Source organism: Phascolarctos cinereus, unplaced genomic scaffold (genome assembly GCF_003287225.1).
Source record: "Phascolarctos cinereus isolate Bilbo 61053 unplaced genomic scaffold, phaCin_HiC Scaffold_2;HRSCAF=192, whole genome shotgun sequence".
In the NCBI taxonomy this organism is placed as follows: Eukaryota; Metazoa; Chordata; class Mammalia; order Diprotodontia; family Phascolarctidae; genus Phascolarctos; species Phascolarctos cinereus.
Window position 1 is genome coordinate 333,905,196 of NW_027555625.1, and position 12,839 is coordinate 333,918,034.

At 38.0% G+C, this 12,839-nt stretch overlaps 1 pseudogene; it reads left to right on the forward strand.

Annotated features, from left to right (window-relative positions):
• The first annotated feature begins 4,819 nt into the window (after window positions 1-4,819).
• Window positions 4,820-12,592, forward strand: LOC110216676 (N-formyl peptide receptor 2-like; annotated as a pseudogene).
• The last annotated feature ends 247 nt before the right edge of the window (window positions 12,593-12,839 follow it).

Consider the following 12,839-nt stretch of genomic DNA (forward strand, 5'->3'; position numbering starts at 1 on the left):
AAAAACACCTTTCAGATTCCCCTGCCTTACTCCTTCAGAATTTTGGTTAAGGCCTCTCATCTCCCCAGCAGGAGCTTCTCAGTTCTAGGTGTCAAACTCTTTTTCTCTTTCTTTTCTATTCTTTGTTACAAGTGATGGCTCACCAGAAGAGGGAAGTGATGGATATTTTCAGAAATGAAGGTGACAGCAAAAACAAAAGACATCAATTCTAAAAGAACAAAGAGTGGTCCCCCTGTCCCTAAAGCTGGCTAATTTTCTCGGGCTTGGCCTTTTTTTTCTTCTTCTCCAGCTCTTCATCCTGGTCCAGGGATTTGAATGTCTCTGTCAGAGAACTCATCTTAGTTTATTTTGAACATTTTGTGTATCTCCTAGTTTTCAATCTCTTCAGAGTACAATATGAGCCAGGTGTTTATGCAATTTACCTAATAACTCCAAAATATTGCCTAGGGTTTAGGATTCCTCAGTTTTTAAACCCTAATTCTCTTCCACTCTTTCATGAAGAGTAGGCAGAAAAGAGACACTGACACAAGCTAAGTTCAGGGGTCAATGCCCCTGTTTACTACCAGCTTCACTTAGCTTCCTGGCCTTTTCATATGCAGAATAAGCCAACTAAAGCTCAAAGGAGATTTGGGATGCCTCCTTATACTAATGCATCAATTCTATGCCAACACTCTCATTGTAAAGATGAGGAAATTAAGACCTAGAAGAGGCAAATCACTTGCCCAAAATCACACAGCCTACTACTGGCAGAGCTGTGTAAAAACTTACAGAGCTAGGATTTTGAACCATGCCCTTTGACTCCAATCTATGCTCTTTCCACTACCCTATTCCTAGCAAGATGTAATGCTTCTGAAAATAAAAAACGTTAAGACATTAGTTCTCAAGCTTAGGTTTCCCTAATCTGCCCCTTAACCTAGAAGCAGTTCTTTCCACATCATGCTGCCTCTCTGAAGAGAGAATACAATTTGCAAACAGCCTTAATTCCATTCCACAATGACCATGACTGGTCCACCTGGCCCCTAGACTTCCATTGTATTTTTCACTTTCTTTCTTTCTTTGCACTGTGTGCCCCCCCCCCCCCGCCCCAGCCCATTGTCAAGCTCCATTTCCCTTTTCTGATCTTTGGCTCTGATTCACTTCCCTTTTTTGCCATTATTTCTCTAACCAACAGATAGTGGGATGGGAGAAGAGAAATGTCTGGGGAAAGGGTGAACATTTAAAAAAGTTCTAAAGTAATATATATGGTAGAGTTTGGCCAACACATTCCTCTTCCCCGAAATTCCCAGGCTGATTTAAGGGGTTGAGTTATCCCCATTCTTCTTCTGCTCTCTACTTTTCCTTTCTCTTCCCCTCTTGTCCAGCCATATGTTCTAGTATTCCTGCTGAGGGCAGCTTCTACTTTCTCAAATTAGACATGTTTCCTGTGGTAAAGACTTATAATTCTTCTTGAAAATCATGAGTTGGATAGGTTTCAGCTGTCCTATTATGAGGTAATGATAATAGCTCCAATTTCCATATAATTCTAAGACTTACAAAGAACTTTTCCTCACCAGTGCTGGACTCAGGCAGACTCATCTTCCTGAATTCAAATCCGGCCTCAGACACTTGCTAGATGCATGACCCTGGGCAAGTCACTTAACCCTGTTTGCATCAGTTTCCACATCTGTAAAATGAGCTGGAGTAGGAAATGGCAAACAATTCTAGTATATTTTCCAGGAAAACTCCAAATGGACTGATGAAAAGTCAGACATTACTGAAACAACACAACAGTAAAAAAAAAATGAGAAAATGGATTCCACTCAATGAGTGGAAATTTCTATGTATTCTAGCTGACCATCACTGATCAAGAATATCCTCCACAGCATCGCCTCCCCCAAAGTTCAAAGACCTCAAACAATAGGAAATTTACTTCCTCTGTAGTCAGCCCATTCTTCCTTTGCTCAATTAATATTGTCAGGACATCCTTTTCTTTGTTGAGATAACATCTCAATACCTCCTATTGCTCCTTGTTTTATGCTCTGGGATGAAGCAAAAATAATTTAATATTTCTTAGACCAGTATTTACATATATATATATATATATATATATATATATATATGTGTGTGTGTGTGTGTGTGTGTTGTGTGTGTGTGTGTGTGTGTGTGTATGTATCTGTGTGTATGTGTGCATGCATGTGTTTATGTATATCATGGATTGTGTTGTGTGGTTTGTCCTTCATTTTTGAAGAGAACCATGACATATTTGGATATCAGAACACCAAGGGCTATATCTGCAGAGCTTCTCCTATGTGGATGATAGAATGTCTCGGTAAGGAGTAGGTGCTAAGCCTGAGAAGATAGAAGTACCCTCATCTAGTCATGTTAGAAGAATTATTGAGAACTGATTATCTTCCTCAACTTCAGTGGCTACTTTTGGAAATCTTTGAGGTGCTATAGCACCCGTGAAGAGCCCTCTAATCATCTCACTTGTGAGTATATGATTGAAAAGAACCAAAAGTGAAATGGAAAGGGGCTACCTGTCCTTAACCCTCTGATACTAACTGTAGGTCATTAGTCCATCCACAAATTAGAGTTCTTATCCTTGCAGTAGGTTATTTTGAATCAGTGCTAAGATTATATGAGTGGAGCTTGATTCTAACAAACAGCAAGTGGCCTACTGACACATTTTCTCCAGTATAAAGGTAAATGCTTCCAGCAAGTAGCCACCTGCTCTTCAACTTGTGGTCTTAGAACCATACCTCAGGCAATGAAAGGTTAAGTCTTGCCCATAGTTACAATGAGTAGCATATGCCAGAAGCAGGCCTTCAACTTGAGTCTGAATTTCCTGACTCTGTGGCTGGCACTCTATATAATAGTATGCTGCTGGTGAGGAGATCCTACACTGAACAGAGAATTGGACTAGATGTCCTAGGTGAACTTTTCAGCCCCCACAGATTCAATGATCACCTCTATGATGATGAGTCTCAAATCTACTTATCCTGCCTTTTACATGGATCCCTCCAAGTGCCACCAAATAGCACTTTGGTAGCCAACATATCACAATGCCCCTAGTTCAAATGACATGGGTTACAATCAACAATAAGTTGAGAACTTGCCTATCCTTCCTCTTTTCTGACCCTTCCACCTCCTCTTTCCTTACCTCCCCAGGACTTCAAGTCAAGGAAACAGCTTTGGATCTCTGTGGATAGTAAATATTGTTACTTTCCCTCTAGTATGATTTTCCTGACTCCATTGGGGAAAAAAGGGCAGCAAACTGCATCTAAGGGTAGCGACCAAATAATGTAGAATTCTTAAAACATACCTCACTGAAACTCCTTCCTGAAATTTTACTATTTGAGAATCCTTGGGCTAGCTTAAAACTTTCATTTTATACATAAGGAAACTGGGACCTAGAGAGGGGAAATTATTTGTCAAACATCACACAGATAGTAAGTGGAATTAAACTATCAACTGATTGATCAATAACTATTTATTAAGTGACAGCTATGTACTAGAAACTGTGCTAGGTGTGGGGAATAAAAGGACAAAAATGAGACCTTTATCCTTCAGTAGTTTACCTTTTATTGGAAGGCATTTACATTCTATGGGTAAAATGGCTTTTCACATCTAGGACTTATTGATTCAAAATCCAGTGCACTTTCTCCCATAACCATCTTTCAGGCTGGTGTCCACAACATTATAAGATGTCAGAGCTGGAACTGAATGTAATATAGGAAACAAGGGAAGACTTCTCAAATTTACACAGTGAATTTTTTTTTCTTCTAGCAATTTTTACTGAGCAGAATAAGCCTAGAAAGGAAAATTCTCACTTTTCTTATCACCAAAAATGCACTTTCACAAGACCATCATCAGTTAGGGAAAAAAAGAAGTTACACAATCATAGAGTACAGGATATAAAAGCTAGAGAGAACCCAAGAGAATAGAATATAGAAGGTCAGATTTTGAGGTCACTTTGTGAAACAAAAAAGAGAACATTTAAACCCAGAAGGAGTTTTAGAGTCATATAGACTATCAGAGGTGAAAAGGTCTCTAGAAGATAGAATCTAGAACAGATTCAGAAGGGAATTAAAGGATAAATTATCATATTGTTGTTATTGAGTCATTTCAGTCCTGTCTGACTCTTTGTGACCCCATTTGAGGTTTTCTTGGCAAAGATACTGGGATGGTGTTTTACCATTTCCTTTTCACTAATTTTATAGATGAGGAACTGAGGCAAACAGGTTTAAATAACTTGCCCAGTGTCACACAGCTACTGAGCATCTGAGGTCAAATTCGAATTCAGGTCTTCCTGACTCCAGGGCTGGTGCTCTATCTATTGCTCCATCTAGTGCCCTATTACACGATAACAATTTTATTATTGAAAATATCTTAAAAGTAGTACTAACAACATATTCTTTATAATGTGAGATAGTTCCCTGGGAGGAGAGAGGAGGAATACTGGGAGAAATTTAGTCTATATAAAGGAGAGGATATCAACATATTTTTTAAAAGTAGCTCCAGTATAATCATTATCAACATTTTTTGGGGAGAGAAGTTCTATTTGCTATACTAAGCATATTATAACTTCAAATCTTTTCCACTCTCCATCAAGTGATCCAGGATTAGTCTTCACCCCCAACTCCCAGTCATTGTCCCAAAAGAATGGCCAAATCATAAAACACTCATCCATTCCTCTGTTCTTTTTTCTCCCCAGCTGTTTTCTTGCATCACCCTGGCTCCTGATATTCATAGCAAACCACAAGTCTTCTTTGCTCATTCTTTTCCAAAAACTTAGTCCTCCAAACCTTTAGTAGAGAGTGTCATCACCTCAGAAAAAGAGATGACATGGAATGGAAGCAGTCAAGATATACTTGTCTCTTGGGGCCTAGAGACCCAGACACACATGGTAAGGTGAAGGGGGGTGAGGGACAGCAGGACTTTAGAAGAGGCATTTTACGGGTAGGGATGGGGGAGCTCTGAAGTAGAGAACAGGGACCTGTGCATCTGGGGTTTAAGAAGAGAGAAGGGAAGGTGGTGAATAGGTGATTTCTAGAAGGACAGTCCTATTTTCAACCCTCAGCTAAATATTGAGAAACCCAAAGGACATTCATGACCCATCTTCTTTTATCAATTTTCATCACCATCCTCATTATCCTCACAATCTGTAAACATCTATTGCATATTTACTATGCACTATAGAGTAGCAAAAGGAACATAACAAACAGTCCTGTCCTTGAGACACTCAATGGTCAAGTTGGGGAGGACATAGATGTAAGACAAATAATTACAATGTGTATAGGGAGTTTTTGCTAAATGACTTAGAAATGAATGGAAGACATAAGACAAGTTCTGGTCCTGGCAATGCTACATACTTGATATGTGACCTTGGGTGGGCTATTTCCACTCTCTGAAACACAGCCTCCTTTCTCTTTTCTTAAAAAAAATAGTAGTTATTCCTTCCACATCATAGGGGTTAGGGGCATGGTGCCCCCCCCCATTATCTGCATACAATTCTTTGGCCTTCTCTTATTACTAGAAGTCTGAATTATTATGATATTGAAAGATAAAAATACGTCAAATTATACAATATTATATACATATTTTATGCATTTTTGAGTTACTAAACTTTTTCTGTGTTGTCTGCTGGCCTTCATGTGTTGTCTCCAGCTTCCACAAAACTCCCCCCAAATTCCCATTTAATTTCTTATGCTGACCTCCTATAGATCCATGGGGAAAGTTGTGATGTGGAAGGGATAGCTATATTGATGTCTTCTGTTTTTACATGACATTGGTTTCCCAACATAATCTTCCTCCTCTTTCTTCCCACCTCCAGCTTCTATAAAATAAGGAATCACAGATTTTAGAGTCGAAAGGAAACTCTTCATAGGTCATCTAATCCAATGTGTACCTGAAAAAAAGGTCTTTTCAACAACGTAAATGACAAGTGATCCTCTAGCCTTTGCCTAGAGAACCCAACTGAGGAGAGACCTTCCCATCTCCTGAGTATGTCCATTTTACTTTTGGATACTCATATTGTTAGGAAGGTGTCCTTATATTAAGCTGAAATGTATCTCTTAGCAACTTCCACCTATTACTGCTCTCTTGGGACAAGCAGACCATGTACTGATTGTCCTTCTCCATGAGACAGCCCTTCAAATACTTAAAGATAGCTACCTTCTTTCAAAGTTTTCTCTACTCCAGAAAAAAAGTCCCCAAGTCCTTCAATTAATTCTCATGTGACACAATGCAAATCCCTTCAACATCTTAACTGACATTCTTATAGATATCACTTCCCAAAAATGTATGAACAAAACTAAACACAATATTCCAGAATACTCCAGATGTATTCTGAACAGGGAAGAGTCACAAAGAGTAATACTTCTGCATTTTTGGAAGCTATGCCTCTCTAAATTTATCCTACGATCAAATTTACATTTTGGAAATAGAACTGCTATAATTCACTGTTAAATTATATTAAATTCATGGTCCAAAAGACTCTCAGATTTACTGAAACTTTTAAAAATTTGTGTTTTTTTTCAACAAGCAAAATTCTGCCTTTTCTTCTCACATTTTTCAGGCCCCACTGAGAAAGAAAATCACATAGACACACACACACACACACACACATACATACACACACACGTGCACACACCCAGCTATGAACATGTACAGTCAATTGAAACAAAATTCCATATTGGCCATGTCAAAAACAATATGTCTCCATCATCAATTTGAGTCCATCTTTTTAGGAGGTGGGTAGCATGTTGTATTATATGTCTTTTGGAATCATGATTGGTCATTGCATTGACCAAAATTTCTAAGTCTTTCAAAGCTGCTTGTCTTCATAATGTTTCCATCATATAAATTGTTCTCCTGATTCTGCTCACTTCAGTTGGCATCAATTTATACAAATTTTCCTGGCTTTCTCCAAAACTATCCCCTTTGTCATATCGTTTAGAACTTTAGAATTCCATCATATTCATATACCTTAACTTGGCCATTCTCCAATTAATGGTCATCCCTCGTTTTGAATACTTTGATACCACAAAAAGAGTGACTATAAATAGTTTGTACATATGAGTCATGTTCCCCTTTCTTTGATTTCTTTGGGATATAGACCTAGAATTACTGGGTCGAAAGGTATGAAGAATTTAATAACTTTGGGGCATTGTTTCAAATTGCTTTCCAGAATGACTGGGCCAGTTCATAACTCTACCAAGAGTTTGTTACTGTAACCCCTCTGGTATTTGCCATTTTGGGGTTAATTTTGACACTTTGAGGGGTGTAAGATGGTACCTGAGAGCTATTTCATTTGTATTTCTCCAAATATTGGTGATTTGAGTACTTTTTTAAAAATGTGGCTATTGATAGATTGAATTTCTTCCACTGAAAATTGTCTATTCATATCCTTTGATCATGTTATCACATTCTCCCAGATTTCTTTCAGCAAAGCTGCTATCTACATGGACCCCATCTGGTACTTACGAAGTTGATTTTTTGAACTTGTGTATGACTTAATATTTATCCCAACTGAATTTTCTATTTTGATATAGTTCAGTGTTCTAGCCCATTAAGATATTTTTTAATCCTGGCTCTCTTACACAGAGCTAACAATTCTTTCCATCTTTATGTCTTCCTGCTGATTTGATAAATATACTATCTTTGTCTTTAACTAAGTTATTGGTAAAAGTATCAAAGAACTCAGAGCCACACACATATTCTAGAATCCTTTCTGGATGATATCAACCCATTAATAACTACCCTTCAGGTTAGATCATTTAACCAATTTCAAATCCAACCAGTCACATTATCACTCAGCCTGTATATCTCTGCATTTTCTACAAGAATACCAGGAGAGACTGTCAAATTTTTTGCTAAAATATAGATAGATTATATATACAGCTTTTCCTTAATCTATCTGATAAGTAACCTTGTCCAAAAACAAAAAAGAAAATAAATTTAGCCTGGCATGACTTCCTCCTTCCCCCCCAAAAATCAAGATATAATGATAATTGATGCTTAACTTTTTTTTTTTAACATTATGATCATTTCTGCATGTAGGGAAGCTAGATGGCACAGTGGATAGAGTGTCAGCCTTAGAGTCAGGAGGACCCAAGTTTAAATCTGGCCTCAGACACCTACTAACTGTGTGACCCTGGGTGAGTCACTTAACCCTGTTTGCCTTAATTTCCTCATCTGCCAAAATGAGGTGGAGAAGGAAATGACTGGAGTGATTTACTCCAGTATCTTTGCCAAGAATACCCCAAATGGGATCATGAAGAATCAGACATGACTGAAATGACTCTACAACATTTCTGGGTATATTCACCAGTACCTTTGTGCCTTCCTTTAAAAAAAATAATGAATATATTTTGGTTTTTTATCACTTTCATTTCCCAATAAATCCCTTTCCCTCCATCCAAAGAGCCATCTCTTACAAAAACAAAACTAAACTAAAAAAATAAAATAAAATGCAATTTAGCAAAACTAGCCAACACATTAAGGTAAGCCTGACAGTGCATGTTTTCTTCCTCATCTACAATCCCCCACCTCTGCAAAGAAAGGAGGGAAGTACATTCTCTTAGCTAATATTCAATGTCAGTCTTGATCATTATAATTACACAGCATTCAGAATTATTATTGTTATTGTCTTTTCCATTTATGTTTTTGCAATAATTTTATATATTTTTTTCCTGGTTCTGTTTGTTTCCCTTGGCATTAGTTCATATGTCTTCCTTTGCCTGCCTGAATTCTTCATTATTCATTCTTTTCTTATGATATTCCATCACATTCCTGTGCTAAAATTTGTTTATCTATTTCCTATTTAATGGGCATTCAATTTGTTTCTAGTTCTTTCACATGAAAAAAAGTGTGATATAAATGTTTTGGTGCATATTGGATCTCATTTTCCATTTTTGGGAAATGTGCCTAGCTGTATTGCCTTCTTTTTTGACAAACAAGAACAAGAACAAGAACAAGAACAACAACAACAACAACAAAACCCAAAAACTAATTCAGCAAAACCAGAGACAAAAAATAACTGCATATAACAGCATATGCAACACAACACACCTGTAATTCCCACCTCTCTTTTGAAGGAGGGGGATGTATTTCATCATCTGTTCTGAGACCAACATTAGGCATATTCTATTTTGCAGGAATCTATGCTGTCTTTTTAAGATCATGGTTTACTTTTCTCAATATTCACCAACCATGCCAATATTATTATTATTATTATTATTATTATTATTGTAGCTTACATGTATATAGCATTTACTGCCTGCCAGTCACTGTGCTAAGCTTTAAGAATATTATCTCATTTGATCCTTGCAACAGCCCTGGGAGGTAGATGCTGTTATTATTCTCCTTTTATAGATGAGAAATGGATGCAAACTCAGTTTAGGTGACTTACCCAGGGTAATATAACTAGTAAGTTATCTGAGGTTGAATTTGAACTCAGGTTTTTCCTAACTCTGGGCCCGGCACTCTATTCACTGCTCCACCTAGCTGCTCTGTATAATAGCACATTCCAGAATCTTTTCCAGGAATTGACATTAAACTCACTGGTCTAGAATTTGCAGTATTATTGCAAAAATAGAATTGCGGTATATCTTTCTTCTATGTAGAAAACTGGATGGCATTTGCTGTTTTCTAATCCTTCAGTAAGTCTCTTACTCACCAGAACATTTCAAAGATCGCTGATGGGGCCTGAGCAATCATATCTGTCATGTCCAGTACTTTTTCTGGATCAGATGAATTGTTTTTTAAAAGGCAGCTAATCCCTGTCTGTATCTCCTTACCTATCTTGGATATCAACTCCCTATTATCTATTTCTGTTCTGTTGCAGAGAAAATGGAAGCAAAAGAAAAATCCAGCAGCTCTGTCTTCTTGCCATCATTAGTTATTGGCATTCCACTTCAGTCCTCTTGCTTCTTAGATCCTGCTCTTTTCCCTGAACTAGATAAACATTTTCCTTTTGTTATTCTTTGGTTTTTTTAAACATTTTCCTTTTGTTATTCTTTGGTTTTTTATCAGCTCAGTTTCAAGTGTATCACTTGTGACAGTATTCTTAAGAGAACTATTATTTAGAGACTGTCTTGGTTGTTTTATTTATTTGTTTGTTTGTTCATTCACTTATTTATTCATTTATTTATATCCCCAGTGTTTAGAGTAATGTTTGGCACATAGTAAATGCTTTTTCATTTATTCATTCATTCACTCTAACATCTTTATCTCTTCTAATAATCTATGTTCTACTTAATTTCTCCATTCAGATCTACTATTTTATAGCTTATGTTCAAAGGGGTCTTCCAGCTCTGACATTCTGTGCTTGAAAATATCTTCTAATGTCCTTTCAAGTTCTAATATGATGTGATGAAAGGTCCTTTCCATTTTGGACATTGTATTTTTTGAAATTTTAGAATTCCATTTATCTCTAACATTAATATCTAATTTAATTTTCCACCCTAATATATATTCTGTTCAATGTTCTAAGATCTTTTTGAAATTTTGACTCCTTTCAACTCTTACATTCTCTCTTTTTCATCATACCATTCTGTCTAGTCCTAAAATTCTATGTACTTTGTGCAAAGGTCTGTTCTGGCTCTCAAGTTGTATTATGCATGTTCTAAGGATCTTTTTATTTCTACAACTCTGTTTTCTAAGTTTTCAAGTACCTTCCATCCATTCTATATTCTAGGTTTCCTTCTAGCTCTGACCTTCTTAGATTCCATATTCACAAATATCTTCTAGTCCTAATGATTTATATCACATTTCACAGTCTTTCTAGCTATAACTTTCTATGTGCTATGTTTCTTAGGTCCCCTCTGCATTTAAATTCCATCACCCATGTTTTTAGGCTCTTTCCCATTCTAATATTGCTGTCTATGTGTGAGCCTTAAGATCTTTTCTACCTTTAACCATTATGCTTTAATGTCCCTTGCAACTGACATTTTGTGATCTATGTTCTAAGGCCCTTTTGAGCTACACCAATCTGTGCTTTATTTCTCTAGAAGTATTTAAGGAAGATGTTATTTTCATCCTTGGCTTCTGAGTGCCTCAAATATATTCTGCACTGTTCTTGGGAAGATCACTTCTACAGCTTTCCTCCATGCTACCTCATTTGGTTCTCACAACAGCTCTACATGAAGTAGTTTAGGAGTTATTGTCCTTATTTCACAGATGAGGTAGCAGATTCAGAGAATTAAAATAATATCTGAAATAAAGTTAGTCTATGACAGGTGAGCTAAGTCAGCCTCAAAGTCAAATCTACTGAGTCCCTTGGTCTTTCTTCTTGATCACACTAATGATAGACTGGATTTAAACCACTCTTTTCCTCATACCACTTGGAGGATAGGAAACAGATAAACACCCGAGAAGTCTTATTTCAGGGAAGAAACAAGTGGATGAGAAGCTCTGAGTGGCAATCTGATTTGCTGGTGCATAAACAGGAATGAGCTGTGTCTGTTACAGGTCCTTCCCATGGAGAACATGACAATGTTGCCTTAGGATAGCTCCTTAGCACCATCAGACACAGCTGTTGACTCAGCTCACCAAGCTTGGGCTGCTCTTAACATCCTGTGCATAATCATCTTTGGAATAAAGTTCATCATGGGCACAGTTGGTAATGCACTTGTCATCTGGGTGGCTGGTTTCTGTATGCCTCGTACCATCAACACTGTGTGGTTTGTCAACCTTGCTATTGCTGACTTTGCTTTCTGCCTCTCCCTACCCCTTAACATGACCTTTGTGATTCTGCATAGACACTGGCCATTTAGTAGGGCTCTCTGCAAACTCCATGGTGCCATTAATAACCTCAACCTCTTTGCCAGTGTCTTCCTAGTGTCCCTCCTTTCTGTGGACCACTGTATCACTGCCCTTTGGCTACTTTGGGCCAGGAAACACCAAAGGCAATGCCTGGCAGCTCTTGGGGCTCTGGGAGCCTGGATCATGGCCCTTGCCTTTTGTGGTACCTCACTGGTGATCAAGGACACAATTACATACCAAGGTGTCACCTATTGCTACAACAACTATGATATCTGGAACAAAACCCATGGGAGCTATGAGCTATGGCAGAAGATTGCTATCCCTCAGTACCATGCCCTTATCATCATCCATTCAATATGTGGCTTTGTGGGACCAATGGTTGTCACTGGGGTCTGTTATGGCCTGATAAGTGCCAAGCTTTGGCGGAATGAGGTTGCATCATCCATTCGGCCTTTCAGGCCCTCTTGGCTGTGGTTGTTGCCTTCTTCCTCTGCTGGCTGCCTTTTCATGTACTCCAGTGGGCAGAATTCATTTCCTCGTTGAAGAACCATCAGGTCCTCTATACAGTTATCCAATGCCTGGGTGCAATTGCCACCTCCCTGGCCTTTTTGAATACCTCAGCCCAGTGCTTTATGTTTTCACTGGGCATGATTTTTGTGAGCAGTTGCTCCACTCTCTGCCAGCTGCCCTGGAATGAGCCTTGGCTGAGGACAAAAGACATCCCTGCCATAGGTCACAAGAATGTAAGGTGCCCTTGGGTCCTCTCTCTACCCCATCTCTACTCGTATCTAAGTTAACAGGGCCAAAAGATCGCTATCAAAAATCATCTGTAGCAGGCAATGCATGACTTTCAAGACTCATTGGACACTGATCAGAGTACACCATACCCTGGAGCAAATTTCCCCTTCCTTTGTAACTCCAAATTTCTTCATCTGCAAAATTATAGGGTTAAACTAGATAATTTCTAAGGTCCTGTTCAGCTTTACATGGTTGTGATCCTATGACATTATCATGCAAAAGACTGAGTGCAGTTCAGGGAGAGTTGAATAAGATACAGTCTTTCCTTTAAAGAAATTCTCAGTGCATTAAGAGGA